Genomic DNA, 26743 nt, shown 5'->3' with positions numbered 1-26743 from the left:
TTCAGTAGAGAACCCTGAACTGGAAATGTAAGCCAAATAAACTCTTTCCTCCCCAAGTTGCTTTGGGTCAGAGTTCTTTATCAGAGCAGAAGAGATAAGATGAGACCATGCCCCTTGTCTGAAGAGGCACAGTCACTGAAATTTGATGATCTCATTCACCTACAAGCACCTGGGAATATTCAATGACCTTGTGTGTGGCTTAGGGTGGGGATTTGTGATTTGGTCAATACGAGTAAATAGCTGACAATACATGATTCCAACTTAGTGAAGTACATGTCAGTCCCTCATGAATTTGTTATTTAGTGTAACCTGAAAAGGGACCAATATACTCTTGTTGAAAGGGAATAAAAACACATAATCCAGAAATAAGTGGTCAGAGTTCCTCCTGATTAAAAAATACTAGAAAAAATACAAATGCTTTTCTGTAATTAATTAGGCACAAAATATATGCTGTCTACATATCACAAGGATTTAAAAACAAAACTGTTAAAATAGAAATAACTGATTGGACATAGGAGTTGCTGGTTTGAGTACAGATAATTAAGCCTGATGTTAATATGGTGAGCAAAATAAAAAGAAATTTTCTAATAACAATGTACGTATTTAACTCTGAATACCACTAAAAATCACTAGAAATGCAATCATTTTTGTAAATACAATAAAAAGTGCCTTCCATGAGAACAGAAGCCCAGTAGACATATCCACGTCTTTATCCAGCTTGCACGTAGTCCACAAAGGCCTTTGGAGAAGACCCTTAGCATTTATTTTGCTGTAATTTTTTGTATATTTAAATTAGCTTTTCTAAGATATGTCAGACTTTTGGAGGGCAGGAGTTATGGGTAGGTAGTATTTATCTTATGGTCTTTAACAGTACATTTGAAATGAAGAGTCAATTACCAAGAAAGAGAAGCACTGTAAATCATAAGAATATACCATTTTCAGCACTTCATGCCACCCTATTTAATATTGATTAATTGTTCATCTACTACACATAGTATCACTACCCAAACAATGAATGAATTCTATAACAGAGATATAGTATGCTGGTATTGGGAGAGATAAGGAGATGTACTACTACAAGAAGAAACAAAGATATCATTCTTTCCATTAATTGGGTTAAAGATCAAACGTTTGAATCTGTAAACAGTAATTGGTGCCTAAGTCTAATTATTAAATCTTCCTTTTTTATATATTCACCCACTTACTACCATCACTTGCCATTTGTGGATTTCTGGTCTTCTTCACTGATCTTCACAATTGCATTTAAAATTTACTCCACAGTGTGTATATATATATATATATATATTACCAAAACCACAAACTTAAAAATAGCCTCAGAACTATCAGAGCAGTTACAACCCACAAATTCTTTTGAAGAATTTAAAAATCATATTATTAACACCCAAAGGCAGTTACTTTTTCTGAAATGAGAAGTAAAGAGCATCTTTCATGGATTTCAGGGGGAAAACCTCAATAAAATTTGGATATTATAAAATGTGGAGTTGAATGATTCTGGTATGGTTTCATTTCATTTAATCCTATTTTGTTTCCCACAGTTAATTGCCATATCATCACGTGATATGCAAAGATCTTATGTAAAGCTTACAAATCAGTAAGCGTTACAAATTCTACCTTGACCTCAACATCCATGTGCAGTTGGGGAGGTGTGTCCCAGGAAAGGGGAGGATAGGCTGGAATGTGACTTGATAAGGGCTTTAATATTGTTAATATGGTGTTTTGTGATGTCTTAAATTGTTTCAAGTCAATAGAAAAATCATTGTGAAGTTCTTGGAAGAATGTCAAATAGTGTATTTAAGATGACAATTAAGCCGGGCGTGGTGGCGCACACCTTTAATCCCAGCACTCAGGAGGCAGAGGCAGGCGGATCGCTGTGAGTTTGAGGCCAGCCTGGTCTAAAAAGTGAGTCCAGGATGGCCAATGCTACACAGAGAAACCCTGTCTCGAAAAACCAAAAAAAAAGATGGCAATTAAAACAGTATAATGCCAAGGCTATAATTAGAAACATATCTGTGTGTGAATATATAATTTTTTCTCAATGCAGTTCAAATAATCATGAATTTCTGCCAACCTTCATTAGGGTCTTGACTAGATAACACTGCCATATTAAAGAGATCATATTATCTGGCACAAAGGTTAAATTTTGTAAATAGCCAATGCTCTCAAGGGATATGCTCTTACACCACTACCTAAATTTTCACATAGAACAATTAAATCAGGGATGTGTTGTGGATCATTAAAAACTATTATGACAATGACATTCTCTCACTTGAAATACAGTTTTTAAAACTGGGATACAAATAGATGTGCAAAGTCCATAGATGGATCATTATCATGTTGTTTGGCTCCCTGGTGATTTGGCTAACTTGTTGCTTTTCCCTCCCATCTTCACTTCCTCTCTTCTTCTGTTCTTTCCATAAGTATTGTAAAAGTAGGTTGAAGCTCTGACAGTGGATGGAGGCAAGAATTAACAATGTTCACATAATAATTAATTTTCTCTGTTGTCAGAGGTAGATATGGCAAATAATTAGAAGAGTATGTATGATATTTCTGACAGTGGGAATAGCACACGTGCTATGGTTGAAAAGTTTGTGTCCTTAAATTTATGTTAGAATGCTCATGGCAGAGGCTATGTTCACAGAGAATGGGACTATTAGAAGGTAATCATTAGCTCATGAATAAGGCTACTGATGATATAAAATACCATAGAAAGATGCCTGGTTTCTTCTTTTATCTAAGAAGACAGTGAAAAGGCTCCAATTTTGAATAAAGGTAACCCTCACCACACATCGAGTCTCCCAAATTTATAAATCGGCCTTTCCCACCTCTTGAACTCTTGGAATGGCTATAAAATATCTTTTATGATATGTTTGTTATAGTAGCTTAAATATACTAAGATATCTTGCATAGAGATTGAACAAACAGCTTGTGTCAGAAAAAGTAGATGTCCAGATTATTTGGGAAGAGTCCAAAAGACTTAGTTAAGGTTTGTGAGCTATTTCAGTACTTCCATTAAAAATTTTAAATTACGTTTTTCACGTGTGTGTGTGTGTGTGTGTGTGTGTGTGTGTGTGTGTATAAGAGGGAAAGAGGAAGAGGGACAAAGGGATAGAGGAAGAGAGGGAGAGAGTTAGATTAGGGAGAGAGTAGAAGACAACTTGAAGGACTAGTTCCCTGTTCTCACCATTCCCGTTCCTGGAATCAAACTCAAGTTGTCAGGTTTGGTGGAAAGATCTTATAATCCTTTGAACCACTTGCTAACACAGTACTTCCATTTTTAAGCACTTGGTGTTTGACTATCCAAGATAAGATGGGTACTATAATGAAAAAAAATCCTCCAGTCCTACCCATACACAGATGAAACTTATAGTAGCTATCTCCAGAACACAATCTCTATCAGAAACTGTTCAGTATTTTTAAGTGTACTGCATTCTTGACCCTCGTAATGCCATCTTAGCCATATGTTCTTTGCCATGGTGAGAAGGATGCCATAAAATTGTTTATAATTAACTTACGTAATATGATAATCCTATGCTTCCCTGGAAGTCCATCTCCTACTCATTTCCAAAGCTAATAACTCAGTTACAAAATAAGACTATAGCCTAGAATGAAGGATACAACACAGACACACACAGAGACACATACACACACACACATGGAAAATGTGATTTAAAATACACCAGGAAGAAGCTATTGAACTAAATGAATGATTTGTTTTTTGTTTTTCAAGATAGGGTTTCTCTGTGTAGCCCTGGCTGTCCTGGACTCACTCTGTCGAGAAAGCTGGCTTCAAATTCACAGCGATCTGCCTGCCTCTGCCTCCCAAGTACTGGGATTAAAGGTGTGCACCACCACACCTTGATTGAATGATGTTTTAATTCCATTTTCCCTGCCTGTAGCAGCCCACATCTAGCAGCATGAAATAGCTAGAAAAGTGATTAAATCAAGTCAGTAAGCTAACCTCAGTGTTGGCATGACTAACAGGTCCCTCGAGAAACTGGCTCTTTCCTTGAAATGCTACATAATGTAGGCAAGGAATTTGTTACTCTGTGCTGCAAACACTGTTATATCTATGTGGTTTTAAATGCACTTATATAAACTGAAGTGTTTGGAAATAAGCAAAAACTGTTATGTTCAGTTCATAGAATGAAAACAAACTACTGTATTTGCCATCAAATGAGAAGTTGATAGAATGTCTTTCTTTTTGTGGCAGCTTGATAGATACACAGTTTCTAGCTGCTCATGATACTCTGACAAAGACAGGATATTGTCATTAAGAAAGACACTGCAAGAAACCATGTGGAATGTGACCTAACAGTAAGTGCTTGTTATAAGACTAGGCACTGTTTTTTAGTAGTTATTATGTACCAGATTCAGTCCTCAATCCTTTCCTGTCTCATTTTAGATTCCTATACACACCCCTAAAAGGAACTATATTTATTTCCAGGTCACGAATGAGGAAACAGGGACTTAAAAATGTTCATCAGCTTTACAGAGTTTACTCAGTACATACCTTCTAGAATTCAGTTTTTAATCCAAATCTGGCACAGAGGATAGGTAGATGTGCAAGAAAGGATTCTAGAAAAAAGATGTAAGTTGAAATGCCTGCTTACATGACTGAAGCTTTGAGAATGAATACATCTGATGACTGACCAGAAAGACTGATCTATTATGATATGGGCAGAAGAGAAAGACACTGCACAACACAGATCAAGGGGGACTATTGTGTGCTGACAGAACTCAGTGCCATGGAAAGATCTTCAAAATGAACAGTGTTACACGTTATCTCCTCCAAAGGATATCAAGAAAGACTAGGTAGGTCTAACAAAGGACCATTGCTTAGGAGGCCCATGGCCCAATGTTAAGATGTAGATATTAGTTATGATAGTGAAGAAAAATGATGGAAATTTAGAGAGCAGCAGCAGTGGTGAAGGTAGGAAGTAAAAGGCCCTTGCTCAAATTCCACATGATGGCTTCATTAATAAGGTATAAACTAGCTGGCATTGTTGAGCCCCATGTCCCTCGTTAAAATCCTAACTACCTGACATGCCCTTTGCAGATTCTGGAAGAACCATCATTCTTTCTTAGAGCGCCTCTGGTCTGCCCAGTGGACAGTGCAGTAATGCTTAAGCACTTCTAGACACTGCTCAGTTCTTTAGCACTCACCATACACTCTTCTTACCAATAATAGTAAAGTAGCCAACTTGGTCTTAAGAAGTATTCTTTTATTAGATATGAATATTATGATTAATACAGCTTAAGTATGTTGATTAAAACATACTCTGAAAAGTGTTCAGAAACTATGTAATAAAAACCTGTAAAGAGAACAGGGAGTTTTTGAAAGGCATGAGAGAAAGATAAGGAAGAACAATTTGTAGGTGAATATGATGTAAATACATACATTTTTGAAACTTTCGATAAATAAATAAAAGTATAGATTTTAGAAGCCAAACTGAAAAGCCAACATGAGTTTTATTAGTGTGAGTAAAACTTAGTCAATGAAATGACTACATTGCAAGTAATCTCAGAAGTGGAAAGCCAAAACAGCAGCACTTCTCTTTAGGAAAACAAAGAGATGGAGAGGGATTGGGATGTGAGCTGCGTAATGGGGTCTCTCCTCTAAAAACTCTTTCAAGCACACATTTTATAGCTCCTCTGGCAGGTAGAACCAAAATGAGAGAAACTTTTCCCAAGACTAAAGGATATTATTTTTGGCAATAAAGAATCCTGAAATTAATGAGCTGTCTGCTTGAGAACTACCATTAAAAATGTATATGAGAAAACCAGTCTATGCAAACTCCATTCCCTCAATCAGTAAACACTATCCTGGGAGTTACCTCGGCATTTAACAAAAGTTCCACTAACTCTTGCAAACTATACTCATCTCAGTCAGCCATGAAAGATGAATTTGTTCCACCATCTCTCTTTTGTGGCCTGCAAGAGTAAGCACTTTTCCAGGACTGCACATCGTTGTTTCCAACAATGTTTCCATTTCCTCTCTGGAGTGCTTTAGTTGACCTCCAAAATCATGATAGGTCTTGCCTGAAGCAAGGAATGGCACGCATGCTATGCAAAGGATGGATAAGTGCCTATGATTACTAGGAGCACACTTATTGCTTATATTGGAAAATGAAGAAATGCTAATGAAATTGCTTTTATGAACTGACATTCATGGGTGGCAGAAAGGGACATCAGAGAATGAGTACAGTATTCGCTCTTCTGAGTATTGAAGCTCCCAGCCAAGCTCACTGGCAAAACGACATGAAAATCACATACTAACACACTCACATCCTCACCCAAGTGTTAAAGGTCACTGAGCACTTGTTAATCTTGAAAGGGGAACTTAAACAAAACAAAACAAAACTTTATATTTTTCCCAGAAATACTCCAGGCTTCCTGTAGGCAATATTCATATTCATATACTTAAGCATTTATTTACATACTTAATTTCTGACAGGCTGACAACCAGAAGCCTTCTCCCTTCTTAGTGTAAAGTGAGAAGTCACTTGTTATTCAGTGTATCCGTTACAGTGGTGGTGCCGCTAACGGTATTTTATATAATGTGCTATCTGCAGAAAGGCAGATAAGAATTTGATTTAACATCCAATTAAAAGCCGTCATTGAAAAATTACTTCAAATAAGCCTTTTATTTTCTTTAATCAGTCTTCAATTCAAGCCTTCCTTGGACCTACTGAACCAAGCATCAGGACTCATGAATTTTGATTAAAAAATTTGAGCCCATTTCTAACTTAAGCAGATTTTTTTTGTTGCACTGTTTGATAGAAATTTAATAAATCTATGAATCCTAGCCAGCATCATTTATCATCTTTTTTTCCGCAAGACTGGCCTATTATACCTAGGCAGTAAATTATGAGGGAACCAGCAAACCAAAACTTTTCAGTCCGTTACTGAAGAAGAGATATAATCACTTGCATTGAACCATATAATTATAGTAGAATATGAAGCTCCGAAACATTAGGTCCTGTTTTGAATATGTAATGCCCATGCTTTGAGAACCTAAAAGATTCTAGTTGATCTAATACAGCTCACTGTAGCATCATATTAAGGTCTTTGTTATTAATGAAAATAAAAGAAAGAAAAAAAAGTAAAAAAGCTTGTAAATAAGAAACCTGGGAAATGACCCTGCTTTTAAAAGGCAGAGAGAAAGCCAAACCTGTCAACTTTGTACTTGATAGTTAAATGTCTTGTTATAAATGTTTATTTTGTTGCTTTCATCTATGTCTCAAACTAAAATAATTTTCTTTTTTAAGATAAGTATTTAAGATTGTACCTGCATCTTATATGGCACTTTAGAGTGTGAAATGTATACTACTTTGATTCACTCAAAAATGTATCTTCAAGCTTGTAGGAGACACACAGTATGTTTTGCTCTGAAATACAGTTGTAAAAATGACAGGTAAGCCTAATGTTTAATACATGTTATGTAAAAAGTAATACAAAAAACTTTGCAGTGTTCTGTGAGGGTGCAGACAGAGCTCAAGGAACTCAGAGTTCTAGGTTCCTGCAATATTGTCATTTAAGCTATGTAATGAAAGGCACATAGGAGTTCCTAAGGAGTATTGTATGTTTTGCTAGCAACAGTTTTTATTGATACCTGGTATCTGGGAGTATGAACCAGGAAGACGTTCTTGTAGGATTCACAGGATCGGAGTGAAAGACATAGTTGAAAAAATATATATTTTGTCTCAGAAAGATCAACCAATGTTTAATGCAACCTTTCGGTCTACAATACAACTCACTTGTCCTTCTGCTTCTTTGTCACCATGTCAATGAATTCATAGACTGGATATCTTTATTTTTAGGATGAGCCGGTCTGCTACCATTTCTATGTTATGGTATAGTCTCATAGGATGCCAATTCTGATTAGTGTCTAGAAATGAGAGGGATTACAGTCTTTTTAAAAAGGTTTTTATGAATACTTATTTAATTATTATTTTTCTTTTTTACATATACATTTATATTATTATACATAAATACAATAAACTACATACAGAAAGAAGAACCATGAAACCATCGGGAATTATATAAATATTACATTCATAATGTTTTAGCTATTTGAATTTGGCAAACTTCAATGGCCTATGGAGTATGGCATTTAAAAATGTTTGTTTTATTTTAATGATTCTTTTACAATAAGACAGGTTAACTCCTGGCAGCACACAGCCTACTTCAAAGAGGATGATAAACATCAAAGAACCTCTTTATGGAGATGGCTTCAATGTGGGAAACCAGCAACTGTGCAAAATCTCCTCTTTTTGGCTACAGATAGAATTCTGCCTAAAAATAGGCAAGCGTGGATGCAGGCAAAGTTGACTGCCAAACTCTTCCAAGACAGGGTAAGCAAGTCCTTAATAGTTCCTGCCTCACAAATATGTCTGTCAGATAGACTGGCCGAAAAGGTTGAAGATGATGCTCCAACATTATAGAAGAGTTTTGGGTGATTGTTCAGGAAACAAATTGTCATCTTCTCATTTGGCAAGCTGCTAACCTGCACTTCCAGTTTACTCAGAAAATTAATTTTATTCCTTCTCAAGTCCCAGATTGAGTTGAAGTCTAGATAGTTTAGTCTTACAATGAAGCTTAGTTGTTTAGGGTTTAAGATGTTTTTAGGTCTAGATAGATGTTTTAAGTTGATAGAGATGAAATATGATATATTGATTTACATTCAGAATTTTACACTCACCAAGATAGGAAAGATATTTTATTGAAGGAATTACAGTCTTTAAGAATGGGAAAGACCCAGAATAGCCTAGCTGCTATATTTCTTCTTGGTCGGGTTCTCACAGAATCCTGGTGGCCCTCCCTTAGAGAGAATAATATTGCCATTGCTCATAAACTTGTCTCCTCTACACAATATAGGAAAGAACATGTAAGAATGAATGGATGGATGACTTGTATGGTTCTGGTAATTCCTTTATGGAAGTCAACATTCTTGGCTAAACACTGTAGACAGAGGTTTAAGATGCTCCAAAAGATGGGCACTGATCCTTTTAGAGAATCTACCCCTTTAGAGAATCCAACACTCTGATTAATACTATAAAACTAAGAGGAGAAATTTTTCTTGGATTTACAACATGTGTTATTTTGTACGTAGTCTCACAAAATAGTGTGTACATAAATGAAAGTAAATGATGCTATAGTCATTTGAAAAGGTTTGAAAGAGGAAATTTTAAGTCGTAGCTAGGAAAAAAAAAGTAGCATTTCACAAACAAGGGCTAATATACAAAGAAGGAAAGAGAAGGGCCACTGAAACACCCATATAGTAGAACACGACTTCTCAGTGACTACCTGGAGCATTGCCACTAGTGAGAATGTATGAAGTTCTACTGATGCTTTTTTCTTGCCTTTTTTTTAAATTGACAGTCTTTACTGGCTTGCTTATGTTTCTTTGTCGTTTTTTAGTTATACAGTGTGGTTGTCAGTCTTTAGAGCAATGTAATATTAACATGCATGTCAGCTCTCACATCAGTAATCATTGCATTCCTTTAAATGGCACGAGGACAAGAAGTCTGTCTTCAGTTTCAAGAGGCCTTCTTTAAAATATGCCAAAATATTTCCTTTTTGAAACAATGGACATTCCAAATAAAAGAAGCATATATTGCTGATCCATGTAAAATTGCCTCATGAAAATAATAATGTTTGTAAGATGTCAAGATAACTTCTTATAGATAACTTCTAGATAAGCTTTTAATATAAATCCTGAGTTGAGGCACATGGATGCTCTAGTTTGCTTTCAGTTGCTATGATAAACACCATGACCAAAATCAACTTTGAGAGGAAAGGATTTATTTGGCTGGTACTTTCATGTCACAATCCATCACTGAGGGAAGTTAAGCAGCATGAGGGTACACTGTTTAGTCTTGTGCACTGTAGCTTCTGCTAAGACATGCTTCTTATACAGCTCTGGACCCCTTCTCTAGGGATAATGTAACCCACAGTGATCTGGGCCGTCCTACTCAACTGATAAAACAGAAAACAAAAAGAAAACCAACCAACCAAAACAAAACAAAACCTGCACAGACATACCTAAAGGTCAATCTGACTGAGGCAACCTCCCAAAGGATACTCACTCAGACAACTCTTGGTTGTGTCAAATAACTTTGATGCTAACTAGAAGAATGGGATAAATGCTCATGGAAAAAAGAATATCTTTCTGTTTCCCATTCTTACCCTGGCAGTTTTGCTGGAGGATTCGTGTCTTATCACTCACTGAATAGAATGTTTATAAAAGAACTATGAATTTAAATCTAATACAAATGAGGTCATGGGATGCTTTAATGAGAATATTTATCAGAACAGTAAGCCACATAAGGAAAACATTAAGCCAGGCGCAAAAGTCATCATTCCCTAAACTATTGTAGAAACATGGTGGGAAAAGCTAGCATGTTCTGTGCATCTTAAATCAAAGCTGTATGTATTACGTGATTTTAATTTGTCCTTAAATCCTGCCTTCTTCAGTGAGTAGCATCCCAACTCTACAGAAAGAAATTACACTTTAGGAGATCTAGGAATATGGCTAAGAGCCCTGACTGATTTTCGAAGTACCCTGGTTAATTGCCAAAAACCACATTGTGACTCACAATTATCTGTATCTCTAGTCCCAAATGATCCAATGTCCTCTTCTAGTTTCTGTGGGTACTATTTATTCATGTTGTACAGAGACATATGTGCAGGTAAAAAACTCATAAATATAAAAAAGGAAGAAATCATATGAGAGGAGATCAGGACAAGTCTAGGGTTAGAAACAGAAGCATGGTCAGATAAAAGCCTAACATATATAGAAACTTCTTTTACAAAATTTTCCTTTTTTAAAAAAATTATGTTTTTATTGACAATTTTTTTATTAAGCATATATAAGACAAACTGCATACAGCAGGGAGAACCATGTGACAATCATGAGAATAATGAGTTCTATACATGTTACATTCATAGTGACTTGGCCATCTGCATTCGTCTCATTTGAAGTAAGTGTTTTTCCTGTCTTGTTGGGTCTAAATTTCCAAATGAAATTCAATATCTATCCTATCTCAACTCTAATAGCTTAACTTCTTTATCTTTATCTAAAATTATCTTGTTCCCTACCCAACTAAGCTTGGTTGTAAAACTATACTATCTTGTCTTCAATGCCCCTCAGAGACTTGAGAAGGAATAAAACTTAAATTCCTGAGTGAACCAGCAGTGTGGGTTAGCAGCTTCCAAAATGTACAAATTGACTTAAGATAGTTTACTGACTGACCAGTCACCCAAAACACTTTATAATGTTGGAGCCTCATCTTCAGCTTTCTGGCCTAATATTTCTTCCAGACTTGTTCACAGGACAGGAACTATTGAGGACTTGCTTACCCTGACTTGGCAGAGTGTGGTCATCAACTCTGCCTGCATCTAAATTGCCCATTTTTAGGCAGATTCTGTTTGTCGCAGGATCGAGGACATTTTGCCCAGTGGCTATTTTGTCACTTTTGAAGCCATGCCCATCAGCAGGCTCTTTGATGCTCATCATCTTCTTTGAGGTCGGCTGGGTGTTGTCAGGAGATAACTTGTCTTGTCAAAGAAATTTAGGATTGTAAGAACAGCTTTAAATGCCATATTCTGTATATCTCTGAGGCTTTTGAAGACTTTATTCAACTATTTTACCTCATGGATTGATAGAGCCATATCTGTTAGACTTAGGTTATATAGTCTTGTGTTAAAATCTGCCAACTATTTGACATGCCCATGTTTTGTATCAATATACTAAGTTCTATAACCATGACTTAGACATAACCTTTATTATAAGTAGCAATTAAGGCCTTGAGTTAAGGAATAGGTTCAATCATCTAGCTTTTTTTCTGTCCTCCCTCTATGTTCCTAAATCTTCCTTTCTTTCTTTTCAGCTCCCATCACCTTGTCTATGGGATCTGGTACAAAACAACAGAAACAAAATCAAAACAAATCTCTACTTTGGGTCTCCCACAAGGCAATATAATTGTAATATATATGGCTCTTAGAGAGTCCTTACGTGTATTTTTTCCATTTTAGATAGTCATCTATTATAGATGAACTCTTTGAGAAAGGTGGCATGATCTGGAGAAAAGTACCGGAATGTTCAACTTTTTATTCTGAAGGCTACCTAATAATATGGGGAAATGCCTATGGTTTAGGGGGAAAATCAAAGGCAAGATAAGATTGCAAGAATAATATCAATTTTTATCTTCTACTCACACATGCATCTAGAAATAAATCAAAATGTTAGTAGTAGTTACATCTGAATTATGACACCTTCACTTTACATTTCTCTTTACTTAACTTTAAGATGTTTCTCTTTTGGAACATCTTAAATCTCTGCCTACAGTGTGCCTGTGTTTTTAAGTAAACAATCATATAAAATAAAGTTGTGTTACAAAGTAAAAAGTAAACAGGCACTTAATTATGAGATAGTGGTTTATCCTTTGTTCTACCAACCACTGGTTGTACAACAAAAGTGGACATATTACTATTCAGGTTTGCTGATACCTATGGTTTGTATCTTTGAAAGGATTTCAATGCAATGGATGAGCTTATGTAGAAAAAGGCAAAATGAAAGCAGATGAAGCTAATCTTCCTAATCTTCTTGGGTTCTTAACACCATTGTTACCATGTAAAACTTTGGGGATATGATTTCTTAGGCTGTTTTTATACAGAAACCTCAGCATCATGAAACTTAAGAACATATGCAAGTATGCATCCTCTATATTTTGCACACATACATTTTTGCTTCCATCCCTTTTAAAAGGTCTTTCAAATAAAATCACTCTAAATTTGGCAGTTACATTTCATTAACTGGTAACTTTAGCCTGTAAGGAGTTGAAAATCTGTTTGAGACAGACACCATTTGTGACTTTACTTTAAACGAAATATATTATACATCTTATTCTGATCTTCAAAACCTCTTTTATAGATCTTACTCAAGATTTCACTTTTCTCATTTATGTGTTTTCTCTATTATATTTGTTGAGCTAGGGGAATGAATTCAGAACCTTCCATAAAACCTAAGAAGCAAAAAAAGAAAGAAAAGAGGAAACTCATCATGTTCATTTAAGTCCAGCATGATATACTCACAAATATATGGTAAGTTTTATTTCATTGTTTAACAAGATATGTAGAACAAAACTACTGTACATATTTTTAAAAAACAGTAGTAGGTGTGGGGTTGTATAGGATCATTTTCTCCATGACTTTCTTTACTATACTTTAGTTATAACCACTGCTATTCTATGTATTTCTATAACAAAACATTGAGACTTTGAGCTTTCAAGTCTACACTTTCATTGATAATTGCAGTTGAGGAGCATCAACTGCTGCCCATTATTTAAAATGGAATAGCTCTTGCTTGATAAACACCATTACTCTTTGAAAAACATCTCATTTACACAGCAATTAATTGAGCTGGAGCACTATAATCTAACACCATTTGCTTCTCTCAGGTCCATAGGATTAAAAATGTTTATGGGGAAACTCAAGTATACGCTAAAAAACAAATATTAGTCATTAGTCTTAACATGAGATTTAAAGGGAACAAGTAAATTTCAATTTGCGGGCAAGAATTCCTGACTAAAAAGACACCTGTAAATAGATGAACAGGACTAATCTCTGCTAAGAAACAATATTAAAGGGGTGGAAATTAAGATCAGAAGAACTAAGTTTGGCATAGGTGAATAAAGTAAAGCCTAGAACAGAATCAAAATAATTTTCTAAAGCTAGGAGAATTGGTTTGAAGAACACACAAGCCAATATTTTAATGCCTGAAGAAAGATGGAATGATGTAAAGTTCATGAAGGAAATGAGTATTTTACAAGCAAAAAAAAAAAAAAAAAAAAAAAAAAAGACCTACTGGAATTTTACTAACCATTCTTGTGAAAGAATAAGCTCCAATTTTCTTCCTTTCCACTGTAAATATAGTTCTTAGTCTCTAATGATGTAATGCTAGAACTAAAAGTGTAATGTGTAAAGTTAATTTGGCCTCATTTTATTTCCTAGGCCCCCAAAATGAAGCCCAGTGAACTCTGACAGCAATGTAGTGACTGTTCCACTGTAACATGCAACAGCCTCTAGCAAACTAAAAGGGTAATGCTTACTTTAACATTAGAGCTTTCTGTTCCACTCAAAACATGATTTCCAATACCTCCTACAAATGGATACAAAATGGACTAATTGAACTAAAAGAGCTTAATTTTGTTTCCTTTCCCCTTCAACAACATAAGCACAAGAGTATGGTAAGACTTGACAAGTCTGTTTTTCAGCCAGAAACAAGAAACGGGTTTCTTTTTCTTTTTAAGAAAGTTGGATCCCTCTCCCTCCTCTCTCCCAGTCTTACCCTCAAGCCACCCCATTCTCACCCCTCCTTCTTCTCAGGGAAAGGATACCGACCCACCCTGGCACCTCAAGTAGCATCAGGACTAAGTGTATCCTCTCCCATTGAGGTTGGACAAGGCAGCTCAACTAGGGGAAAAGGATCCAAAGGCAGGCAACAGAGAGCCTCTACTCCCATATTTAGGAGGCCTACATGATGACCAAGCTGCACATCTGCTAAACATGTATAGGGGGGTCTAGGTCCAGCTTGTTCATGTTTTTTTGGTTGGTGGTTCAGTCTCTGTGAGCCCCCATGTTCCCAGGTTAGTTTATTCTGTAGGTTTTCTTGTGGTGTCCTTGACCCCTCCAGTTTCCTCAGTCCTTCCTCCCACTCTTCTATAAGACTTCTTGAGCTCAGCCTATTGTTTGGCTGTGGGTCTCTGCATCTGTTTTCATCAGCTGCTGGGTGAAGTTTCTCAGAGGACAGTTATGCTAGGCTCCTGTCTGCAAGCATAGCAGAATATCATTAATAGTGTCAGGGATTGGCTCTCTCGCATGGGGTAGGTCTCAAGTTGGGCCAGGAATTGATTTGTCATTCCCTCAATCTCTGCTCCATCTTTATCCCTACACTTCTTGTAGGTGAGACAGATTTTGGGTCAAAGCTTTTATGGGTAGATTGGTGTCCCCCTCCTCCATTGGAAATCCCACCTGGCTACACGAAGTGACAACTACAGGCTCCATATTCCCCACTGCTAGAGGTCTCATCTAGAGACATGTCCATAGGTTCCTGGGAGCCTCCCTTGTCTCAGAGATGCCCTCTACCACCAATTTCTATTCTCTCCTAGTCCTCCCCCAATTTTTATTGATTCTTTGCAAGTTTCACATCATTTACCCCAGCCCCACTCATCTCCAGTCCCTTCCTCCCCTCATATCTGTCTTTCACTTTCATTTTCCCCCAATAAAACAAACAACAAAGCATAGAAAGCATCTCATCATGGAAGCTGTAGTATGTTACAATGTGTCCCACATATATCTCTCTATCCATTCATATTTCCTTGCAAATCTTCATTAAAATGAGTCATTTTCTGGTTCAAGATTTCCAGCTTCTGTAACACTGTCAATATTGGATCTACATCACGACTCCTCCTGGTTATCCTATTGCTGCCCTGTGTTGTGGAGATTGTGTAGCTTTGGAACAGCAGGGCAGGCCCTTTTATGCCTCCCAAGTGTTCAGAGATGATAATGATTTTGGAGTGGGCCAATTCAGAGCCCTGGAACTGGGCCTGGGTGATAGCTGGTCAGCCTGCCAGATCTCTCTTATCCACACCTCCAGGGAGAGCTCTCTAGCACTGCTCCTGCTAGGCTACCCCATGTCACCATCAGCAGGAGGCAGGGTCAGCTGTCCCATATACTTGCCCTTGGGCCAGCTCACCTATGCCCCCTCCACCAGGGCCAGCTCTACTGTGATGCCCAGATGAGGTGTAGAACCCACTCTCCCGGGTACTGCAACCACTACACATGTTGTCATGACTCTAGCACAGGTAATAAGGGATGGGTGTAGGGTGTGGGAGGTCATCACCCTACACACATCCACACCATCTCATGTCAGATGAGTGGAGGGGTCTGCTCTCCCATGCTTTCACCCTAGCGGCTGGCTCACCTGTGCCCCCTTGACTTGGGTCAGCTCTACTGTGCTGCTGCCCAGGTGAGGTTCAGGGTCCTCTCAGCCTGAATGCTGCTATATATAAAAGATCGGGCCAGCTCTCCAGAACACCTTACCCAATGAGGGACAATATCAGTTATGCACAGCCCCTGAGTATCCACGTGGTCTCCAGTGGCTGACAGGATCAGGGATATCCTCATGTTCTCTAGAGCTAATAAGAGCGACGGACATCCACACACACCCCTGCCCCTGCATAGCCACAGATTCGACACGGCCACAGATAGAGGGCCTGGCTTCTTATAACAGGCCACTCATCTCTACTCCAGCCTCCAGTTCCATCTCTCTTCGTAATGCTCAAGCTATTCCACTTCTCTTTCTCTCCTAACTGATACCACATACTCCCACATTTTCACGGTTCCTTCTGTAGGATGCCCATGCAGCTTGTGGCCACTCCAGTTGTGCTGAGTGGCATGGCAGCAAGGGGATGTCTACGGCCCACTTGTGCCATTTTCTGGAGGGCAGGTCTGTGTGTGGCATGGTGGTCTGTAGGTTTCTGTCTGTCTTCCTCTCCCTGTGCTATGCTGTTGGATTTGATCTGATTTGATTTTTATGAGTCCTAAGCATAAGACAGCTTTGGCCATCAAGCTAGGCATCAAGCTAGGATGAACAAAGGACTGCCATCTCTTCTGCCCCTGACTGATATAAGAACAATATCATTACAGGTGTCTCTTTGCTCATTGCCAGCAGAACAAACTAGTTCTTGCACAAAGTTTTTGTGTAAACATTGTTGGTAAGCATCTCTACCATAATCTGTAAAAGGTTGACAATAGAGCACTTGTCTTAATAGCTTACAATATACGGGACTAGCATGGTGAATTCACATATATTAAAACATACCATTTATTTGCATTGCTCACTAATTTGTACAATTTAATTGAATTTGTTATATAAATGTAAAAATGTAGGGTCACCTGAAAAAAAATAAAATCTAATACTTTCTTATCTTCTAATCCTTTGATCAGTTAAAAAATTATAGACTATATAGTTGAGTAACTGTTTGGCCCAAGTTCTTTATCCTCAACATTTTCTTAATGTACCCTAATAAAAAGCAAACCACAAAGAAGTAAAAATGCATATAATTTATAAATTCTGAAATGCTAAATGTTTGATGGATTATACAACTAAAGAAAGGAGATATGTGTATAAACATAAATATATACAGACCTTTAGACAGAATTGTGCAGAGATGGCTCTGAGATACATTTCTATAGTGATTATTACAGAAAAAAAACCTTTTTTTAAGTCTAACATGCCAAGGCTTGCCTTAATGTCTGTGATGCAAACCACGTGCTCATATCTGTTAAGCCTCAGTAAAACTCAAGAGCTCATTCTTATCTGAACTATGGTCTAATGAGCTATGGGAAACATATTTACAGTTGCAGACAGACACCATTTTCTTCAGCGTCAGGTTCTAGCTTTTACACTTGCTTGATTTATGATTTAAGAACGAGTAACAATCTCCTTCACTGACCTAAACTTATTCATCTTTCAAACATGCTAGATTATCTTCCAGAGCTCTTCAATTCCCCATCTATTTGTCTGAAAACACTCAAAACAACTAAAAGCACACACATATAGAAATTCACAAGGCTTATGGAAAAACAGGCTTACTATATGGAAGATTTTTTTCTTCCCTATTGTTTGATGGATATGTTTGGAAACTGGGTCTTATCATTGGTCGATATTGAGGCAGAAATGTGAAAAGTTTATTATTGCTATTATTATTATTTGTGTGTGTAGGCACATGTATACACACATACACACACATACACACACACAGAACAAAGGACACCTGCTGGGAGTTGGCTCTCTCTTTCCACTGGCAATTCCTGGGATTAGATTCGTATCACCAGGCTTGTATGGCAAGTGCTTGTACTCACAGGACCTTAGGCTAGCCCCAAGCTAGACTTGTAAAAACCTACCAAGCCCTCTCAGCAAATCCTAAAATGTTATTAGTGAGCATCCTGGGAACACCAACCCACCCACAAAACTTAGACTCAAAACTCACCCTGCCAAAAGATGTGCAGTAATAAAAATAGAGCAGATAGAACAGAGATTGAGGGAATGTCCAATCAGTGCCTGACCCAACCCAAGACTCACCCCATGGGAGAGAGCCAACTCCTGACACTATTAACAATTCTCTGCTATGCTTGCAGTCAGAAGTTTAGCAGAGTTATCCTCTGAAACCTCTACCTACAGATGCTGAGACTCATAGCCAAACATTGGGCAATGCATAAGAAGTCTTGTGGAAAAGTGGAGGGAAGGATAAAATACCGTGGAGGGGACAGGAGCTCCAAAGGAAGACCAAAAGTGCCAACTAACCGTGGCCCAGAGGGTCTTGCTGAGACTGAAGCACTAACAAGGACCATGAATGGACTGACCCTAGGCATCCTAAACAGCTATAGCCAATGGGAAACTCAGACTTCATGTGGGTCCTCTAGAAAGGGGATTGGGAGATGATGCTGACATGGACTCTGCTGCTAGTTTTTAAATGTTATTTATTTTACAAATTTTTATTAAATATTTTTGACATATATTTATATTATTACACATATATAAAATAAACTACCTACAGCAAGAAGAACACCAAACTCTGCCAAGACAGGGTAAGAAAGTCCTCAATAGTTCCTGCCTCACAAATATGTCTGTCAGATAGATTGGGCCAGAAGGCTGAAGATGATGCTCTTATGTTATAGAGAATTTTGGGTGATTATACAGGCAGCAAGTTGTCTCTGTCATCTTCTCATTTGGGAAGCTGCTAACCTCCACTCCCTGTATACTTACATAATTAATTTTATTCCTTCTCAAATTTCTGATGGGGTTGAAGACCAGATAGTTTAGTTTTACAATTAAGCTTAGTTGTTTAGAGGTTAAGATGTATTTAGGTCTAGATAGATGTTTTAAGTTTATAATGACAAGATATGACAGATATTGATTTGCATTCAGAATTTTAGCCTCACCAGGAAAGATCATTTCTTCAAGGCTGCCAAATACAAATAGCCAAAACACTGTTAGTTTCATGTTGCTCGCTTTTTTATTAATTATTTCCCTCTGGCAACACTGCCTTGCCAGGCCACAGGGGAAGAGGACGTGCTCAGTCCTGATATGACTTAATGATCTGGGGTGGATAGGAAGGGGGTCTCCAGTTTTCTGAGGGCTAAAGGGGAGAAGAAGAGATAGTAGGTAAGAAGGGATGTGGCTGCAACCAGGATTTAAAGTGAATAAATAAATTAATTAATTAAAAAATTATGGTTCTGATCAGCCCAGCCAAGCCAATACAACAGTCCATATTCAGTCACTGTTATCTATGTCATTTGAGTCCATAAGTAATGTTGAAATACCTTTTAGTGTATAAGAGTTCTTTAGGAACACAAGGCTGTGGAATTAACAAGGATTTGGCATGGAATTTTGGCTCCATCTTTGACTGCACAGTTTTAGATACAAGGCTTATTATTGTTTCAGTGGGACAATATTAACACTTGTTTTATAGAATTCTTTGAAAGTTCAAGTGAAATGACATGCTAAGAAAGTGTCAGCTAGAGGGATGGCTCAGAAGTTAAGGGCACTGACTGCTCTTCCAGAGGTCCTGAGATCAATTCCCAGCAACCACATGGTGGCTCACAGCCATCTATAATGTGATCTGATGCCCTCTTCTGGCCTGAGGGTGTACATGCAGGCAAGGCACTGCATACATAATAAATGAATCTTTAAAAACTAAAATATCTACAAGTAGAACAATATGATAGGCAGATTTGGGCCCAGGGGTCCCGCTCAAACTAAGGCACGAGCCAAGGACAATACAGGAGGTAAACTTTAAACCCCTTCCCAGATCTAGCCAATGGTCAGAATAATCTCCACAGTTGAGTGGAGAGTGTGATTCGACTTTCTCACGTACTCTGGTGCCTCACATTTGACCATGTCCCCTGGAGGGGGAGACCTGGTGGCACTCAGAGGAAGGACAGCAGGTAGCCAAGAAGAGACTTGATACCCTATGAGAATATATAGGGAGACGTAATCCCCCTCAGGAACAGTCATAGGGGAGGGGAATAATGGGAAAATGGGGGGGAGGGAAGAATGGGAGGATACAAGGGATGGGATAAACATTGAGATGTAACAAGAATAAATTAATAAAAAAAAAACTAAAATAAAATACAAGAAAGTGTCAATGACTACTTGGTAAGTTTCTTCCTTTCTCCTTCTGTTTCCAATGACTAGTTTCCTACTGCTGTTCTTTTGGTTCTAGTCCCCAAAGTATGGACAAATTGTTAGACTGCCTTCATATAACAGCTCCTGTGCAAGAGCCAAAGCAGTGTCTGATACAAGAATGGAAATGGTAGGCAACACTAAAAGCAAAGGAAGCATGTAGTAAACTGCTTACTATCTTCTCATTTATATTAAAACTATCCTAGAATGTCCACAAGGTGTGAGCAGAGGCCACAGTATCCATCCTATTACTTGATTTTGGTCCCATAGCATATCCTTAAAGGTCATTGAGAAATCCAGCTGAGAAGAGTTTTGTTGTTGTTTTTGTTGTTGTTGTCGTTGTTGTTGTTGTTGTTGTTGTTGTTGTAACTCAGCCCACCACATGAAAATATCTTGGATAGATGTTAGTCTCTTCCTGTCAGATTATAGTTCATGCACTATAAAATGGCCTACTCGTATCCCCAAATAACCATTTGCTCAAGCCAACTGTCAGATTAAAGTGTTTAACTATGCCTATTGAGACTATCTAAAAACTGCAATTTCCATGCATTAATTAAATATTTTGATAAAGTGTGCACCAATGAGATGGTAACTAACTGGCAATACCCCAAAAGAAAACAAATATGCCCTACAGACAGATACAAATCATGGAGGTCCAGGATGTACGGCATTGACCTTGATAACTTATGAGAAAATATTAGCTAACAATGTTTTCCCCTTCTTTTTCATTAAAGTGATGTTATATGCTCCATGTCAAGTATCATAGAAAATGTTACTAAACTCCATTTCCAGGGTATTTACAATGTTTATGATGTGTAAGGGGTCAATTCTAGTATTCAACACAGAGATTGATGGATGGAGAAATGGATGATTTCACAAAACAAAGACAAGCATACTAGGCATAGACATAATGATTTAGGGAAGAAACTCTTACAGTATTTAATTCCAAAGATGACAGTGCTGGAGATATGAGAGTTGCATCACAAACATTTAATGAATAAATGAATGACAATTTCACTCTTTCACAACCAAATGCTTCTGAGAGATAATTTAAAGTAGGCAGGCAATATGCTGCATGAGTAGTCAAAATTAGCTACTTTTATTAATTTATTCTGAGTATTTCACTAATAGGAGAAAACAATGAACCTTACCTTCAGACAAAACCTCATAGGTATAATACTAATTATCATAATTGTTTTCAGGATGACCACAGTCAGTGATGGGAAACTAATTACATCTCTAAATCAGAGTCAGTGATAACTTCTTGACCAAAGATCAAATAGCTTTGACCTAGTTCTATTTATACAAAAGAAAAAGGAAGCCACAAACATGTCACTGAGTGTTACTTAAATAGAATACTGGGCCGCAGTGTTATAAAAGTCTTCCTGCCTCTACTGACAGGTTATTAACCTAAACAATTGTGTATTCTCTGCTCACAATATATTCCTCTTTCCAAAGAATATGCTCCAAATAATCATCCCTTTATGTTTTTCAAATAATTAATACATTCCTACAAAAATTACCCATTTTTTGAAGTCAAGTACTGCTACATCGGTTTAGCTCTTTATGATGAGTCTTTTACCACAGTCAGTCATCTATACCTTGGCAGAGTACTGGCAGCGCCTGCCATGTGCACCCTGACAGCAGAGCTCTACTTTGCAGATGTTATATAAGGAATCTGACAGACTAATCTTGTTGGGGCCTCTTATGAAGTGGGCCAGCATCAGAAAATAATAGAGTACTTGAGGAATTGCTCTATCTCCAGGTGGTATTATTGAAAAAAAATCTGTAGAAAACACTGACCTGAGATAATAAACTATGGAACCTGGCTGTATCTGTTGATTCTTCCTGTCTACTGGAATACTTCTCCTAAAGTATTTCAAGACTCAAGGCATTAGTAGCCTAAATGGAGCTCCTCTATGCTGTCATTTGGCTTCCTGAGGCCATACAATAATCACAAAGTTATTTTTTCTACAATGAAATAAGTGAACTCTTGATTTGATGTCATAGATACAGTTTCAATTATTCACTTGCTGATGGCATAACAAACATTATTTCTGGATTTGGTCATTTTTGTTGTTTTAAGCATTGCTAATAGTTGCCAACTAGCACCAGATGTTTGCCATGCCTTGTTTCTGTCCACATCAGGACATCGCAAAATATTTAAATATCATGAAAGTACACTTTTGCCTTGTTTGGGGGATGGATAAAAGGAAGTGTAGAATGCTTTCCTCAAACAAAATATCACCTACATCTTAAGTGAACTCAGCCCATCTATTTTGTCCTTTACAATAATATGAGATCACTTGCTAAAGACTCTGAAAAACTAAGCATGTCTCTGTCATTAAGCCCTTGAGCTATGGGGGCGTATACTGTTACATTCACCTATTCCTTACCTTCCACTGCCTACTAAAGACAGATAGAAAGAACTTACGAGGACAAGTTCAGAGTTTATGGCGATATATCCTAATCAATTGTAAAAACTTGAATAAGTTTCTTAAAACATCTTTGGAGATTGTAGTTGTTTTATAAAATGAACTTTATGGATAACCTGAAAATTGATTATACAGAATTTGTAACAAAAGGAAAGCTACTAGCAATTGTTGCCAATTTATTATTTTGAATGCTATTTGTATTTAAAATATTTAGCAATTCAACATGTTGACTTTCTAGAAGATTTGAAGCACTTTAGGATAAATATTAGAAACTTTACTAATGATCATCTCATTCCAAGAATATGCTAGCACTTATACAAATGCATAAAGCATTCCTATGAGGCAATTACCAGTGGGAACAAGAATTATTTCCCTTCTTTTCAGCTGGTTAAAATGAAGCTTATAGATATTAAGCAATTTATGCAAACGATACAATGACTGTGATATAGTCAAAGCCAAGTGGAGAGCTGAAACAATTTTCTGGCCGAGCCAAGCCAATAAAAACAGTTAAGTGCCTCCCTCCTATCCGAATGCATTAGCAAGATCACTTTCTGTATTGATTAGATTTCCCAGATAATTGTTTTAATGCCCCTTTCTTGCCCAGGTCATCCTTCACCTGAACTACTATCAAAGCTCCTAAACCATCTGTGTAAGTTACTTTTTGGTGGTAGTGACAAATATCAGACAAAAGCATACCAAAGAAGACAGGATATTTTAGCTCACATGAAGATATGGTGGAGAATGTGCAGCATTTGTAAAGAGCTACAACTGAAGTGAAGGAACATGAAGCAAGTGATCACATTGTATCTACAGTCAAGAAGACAGAGGAATGTTTGTCTTTAGACAGCTTCCTTCTTTTTATTCAGTTATGGAATCCAGATCATGGAAATGGAATGTCTACACTCAGAATTTTCTGATAATACTTTCATAGAAATCTTAAGAGTTGAGTGTCCAAGATTATTTTAAATACACATTAAATTAACAACTGGGACTATAATGTCCGCCCCTTGTCAACGTGACACCCAAGTATATCACTTTTAAATCATAACTCTACACTATTGGTTTTCAAAGGGTAGTGGCCATCTCATTATGCAAAATGAATTCAGTCCAATTTTAAAAGTCACCACAGTATTTAACATTTAAAACACTATTTCAAAGTTCATTCTGTTCTGAGACTCAGGGAACCCTTCTAACTGTGAGTTCTTATAAAATTAAAAAAGACATATTACAATGGCACAGAATAAACATCCATGTTTGAAATGGTACAAAATGAGGACTTATCAGGACAGGCTTGGCCAAAGGAAGATTAAAAAGCAGCAGGACAGACACTCAGTCCTGGAGATCTGTGTCCATTATCTAGAATTTTTATAAAATTCAGTAGCCAGAGATATACCCTACCCATTAGCTTTTCAATGTATAGCACGTAGTTGCTCTCTCTTGGTCCAGATACACTGTGTTTCTAGCTTTCCTTGGTAGTTATCCCATGATCCTGGAGTCTGCCACATTCTGCTGTCCTTACTGCAATTAGGCTTCACCTTCACAGCTTCATAGAGTGTCCTCTTGGAAACTTCTAGAAAAAGTGACCCTGTCATATATCGATTGGCTTTATAGGCTCTCTGGAGCCTTAATACAAGCCCCTGGAGACATCCTCCTTCTTGCATTTTGCACGCCTGTAAAACTAGGAACGTAGGGGTGATGCTTTTAAGTTGCATTGCCAGATCGAGATGTAGTCTAGACCCTATCTAATGCACTTATAGTGAGTTCTGTTCATCTTGGCAGCTCAGCCTGAGAACATAATTCCCCAAGCAGTTCTGTTAGGACTAAGGCACAGGGAGACTGACCTCTACAGTAGAAGTTTCATTTTAGGTTCTCTCCTTTCACACAAATTTATATTTTCATAACCTGTAGCCTTCAACGAGTGGTGTAGCACCCCAAGGCAATTTCTAACGGACAAAGTGTCAAACACAAGACTTCTCTTTAATTGGTACCAATCTCTCTAAAAGTCATAGCTGCTTTTCTACACCTACCCTTTTAGCTTCTCTAAACTCAACTATGCTCCTTCCTTCATATTTTACTATTTTATCTTACTACAGCTTAGGACAGTGAGCAGTAACTATCCCACAGCCTTGATGTAATGCTGTCTTAAGATATCCTCTGCCAAAAAAGAACTTAGAAAAAGAGTTTTCTAAACTCTCTCCAGGGTTATTGGACTTTTCTACTCATCGATCCACACTATCCCATATTCATCCTACAAACCAGTTTCAAAAGAATAAGAACTGTATGGTCAGACTTATCAGAGTAGAATCCTGGATGCCTATACCATTTTTTCTGTGTTAATTATTCTGAGTGTTCTTGTGGTAAAAATCAAGGAGGGGTTTTGACTCACATGGTCAATGGTATAATCAAACTATATTGTGGAAGGTGGCCGTGAGGGTGACTCTAGGTATGGTGGGTAAGCTGAATATGAAGTATTTGATCACACTGAACCTATAGACAAAAGCATAGATAGTAACAGAGGCTGGTGTTTAACTTGGTTTCTTGATTTCATTTAATCTGTGTTCTTTCACTTTACACCGTGTTGGAATCCAGCTTATGTAGTCATTCTTGATACATTCAGAGTGGGTCTTTCCTTCTCAGTCAAAACTCTCTGGAAGCCAGGTGCGGAGGTGCATGCCTGGAAGTGCACGCCTGTAATTCCAGCACTCAGGGAGGCAGAGGCAGGCAGATTGCTGTTAGTTCGAGGCCAGCCTAGTCTACAAATCAAGTCCAGGACAGCCAAGGCTACACAGAGAAATCCTGTCTCAAAAGAACAAAAACAACAAAACAAAATAAAAACAAATAAAACAAAGAAACCCAAACAAAGTAAACCAAACTAACAAAATAACAAAATAACAAAAACCTTCCTAGAAAGCAATTCTATTGAATTGAAAACCAAGATTAACAATTATACCATCTGTTTCCCTTTTACCTCTTGAGTTCTTGCTCTGCTTTCTACCAAAATTAAAAGATTTGAATATACTATTTTTCCCTAACAAACCTATTATAAATCCATTTACTTTTCACAAACTGAACAGACATTAACCTGTTCACTGTGACCTTTACATATTCTATCACCTGTTCCATGTAGCCATATCTGTTTTGATACTCTCCATGTAGACTATGCAATATTTTCTTTTGTGTCTTTACTACTGTTTATTCAATAAAAAATGTTCTCTGTCAATATTTTACTAATTATTGTCATCCTCATCCATCTTCAAAAATCCAGCACAAATGGTGCCTCTTTTATTATATCTTTTAGACTTTTCGATCAGAAGGTAGAGTACACTTCACTAACCCACTTTGCTTAAATTTTTGAATACACCCATTTAACCCACAATGTTGTAATTTCTAGAGGACAAGACAGTTTTTAATTAATCGTCAGGTTCCACACACACCACAATGACTAGAATTCTGGAACTGGCATATATCTAGACACATAGGCAGGATCAAACATAAGCATAGTAGTTCAAGCCTCTGACGTCATTAGGTTCAACCCACTTTGGAATCTCAAAATTTTTTAGTGAACAAATATAGATTTATTTTTCTGTCTTACTTCTTGACATCCTCCCTGAAATTTATATAGTGAATTTTACAGTGTGTGCTCATTCCCACAGAAGTGATTTATTTACACAGTGTACATCCTTTTCATTCATTACATTTCTAGACTTAAAAAGAAGGAAGTTCAGAGGCACAGTAGAATATGGTACTTATAAGCTACTGTTAAAAAGCAGTTTACTAGTGGACCTGTGTCTGTGTGCACATTATTAAAATATTCTTTAATGTGACTAGAGCATTTTCAACAGCTGGCATATTCATCTGAAAAATAATTAGTTTTCAATAAAAGTTGCCTTTTATTACTCAGGAAAAGTTCTCTGGTGACTTTTAAGGATCTGCCAAGTAAAATTTCAAAATGAAAACAGAGTATCCATGATGGCTAGTGGCCAAGTGGAATGAAAGACAAACACACTAATTTGTGCCAAGTCCGAGACACACTGTG

At 37.3% G+C, this 26743-nt stretch overlaps 1 protein-coding gene and 1 non-coding gene across 2 annotated transcripts in view; both read right to left on the bottom strand.

Moving 5' to 3' along the window:
• The window catches only part of Aff2 (ALF transcription elongation factor 2), a 506796-nt gene that overhangs the window by 240702 nt on the left and 239351 nt on the right, over window positions 1-26743 (bottom strand). The gene's annotated exons all lie outside the window — the stretch shown is intronic.
• LOC127186045 (small nucleolar RNA SNORA48) lies at window positions 16617-16758 on the bottom strand. Its single transcript, XR_007830299.1, has one exon. It is a non-coding gene; the product is annotated as a small nucleolar RNA SNORA48 (small nucleolar RNA).

The sequence above is a fragment of the Acomys russatus genome, chromosome X (genome assembly GCF_903995435.1).
Source record: "Acomys russatus chromosome X, mAcoRus1.1, whole genome shotgun sequence".
NCBI lineage: Eukaryota > Metazoa > Chordata > Mammalia > Rodentia > Muridae > Acomys > Acomys russatus.
Note: the sequence above shows the minus strand (reverse complement) of the source record. Positions and strands in the feature narration are given on the sequence as shown.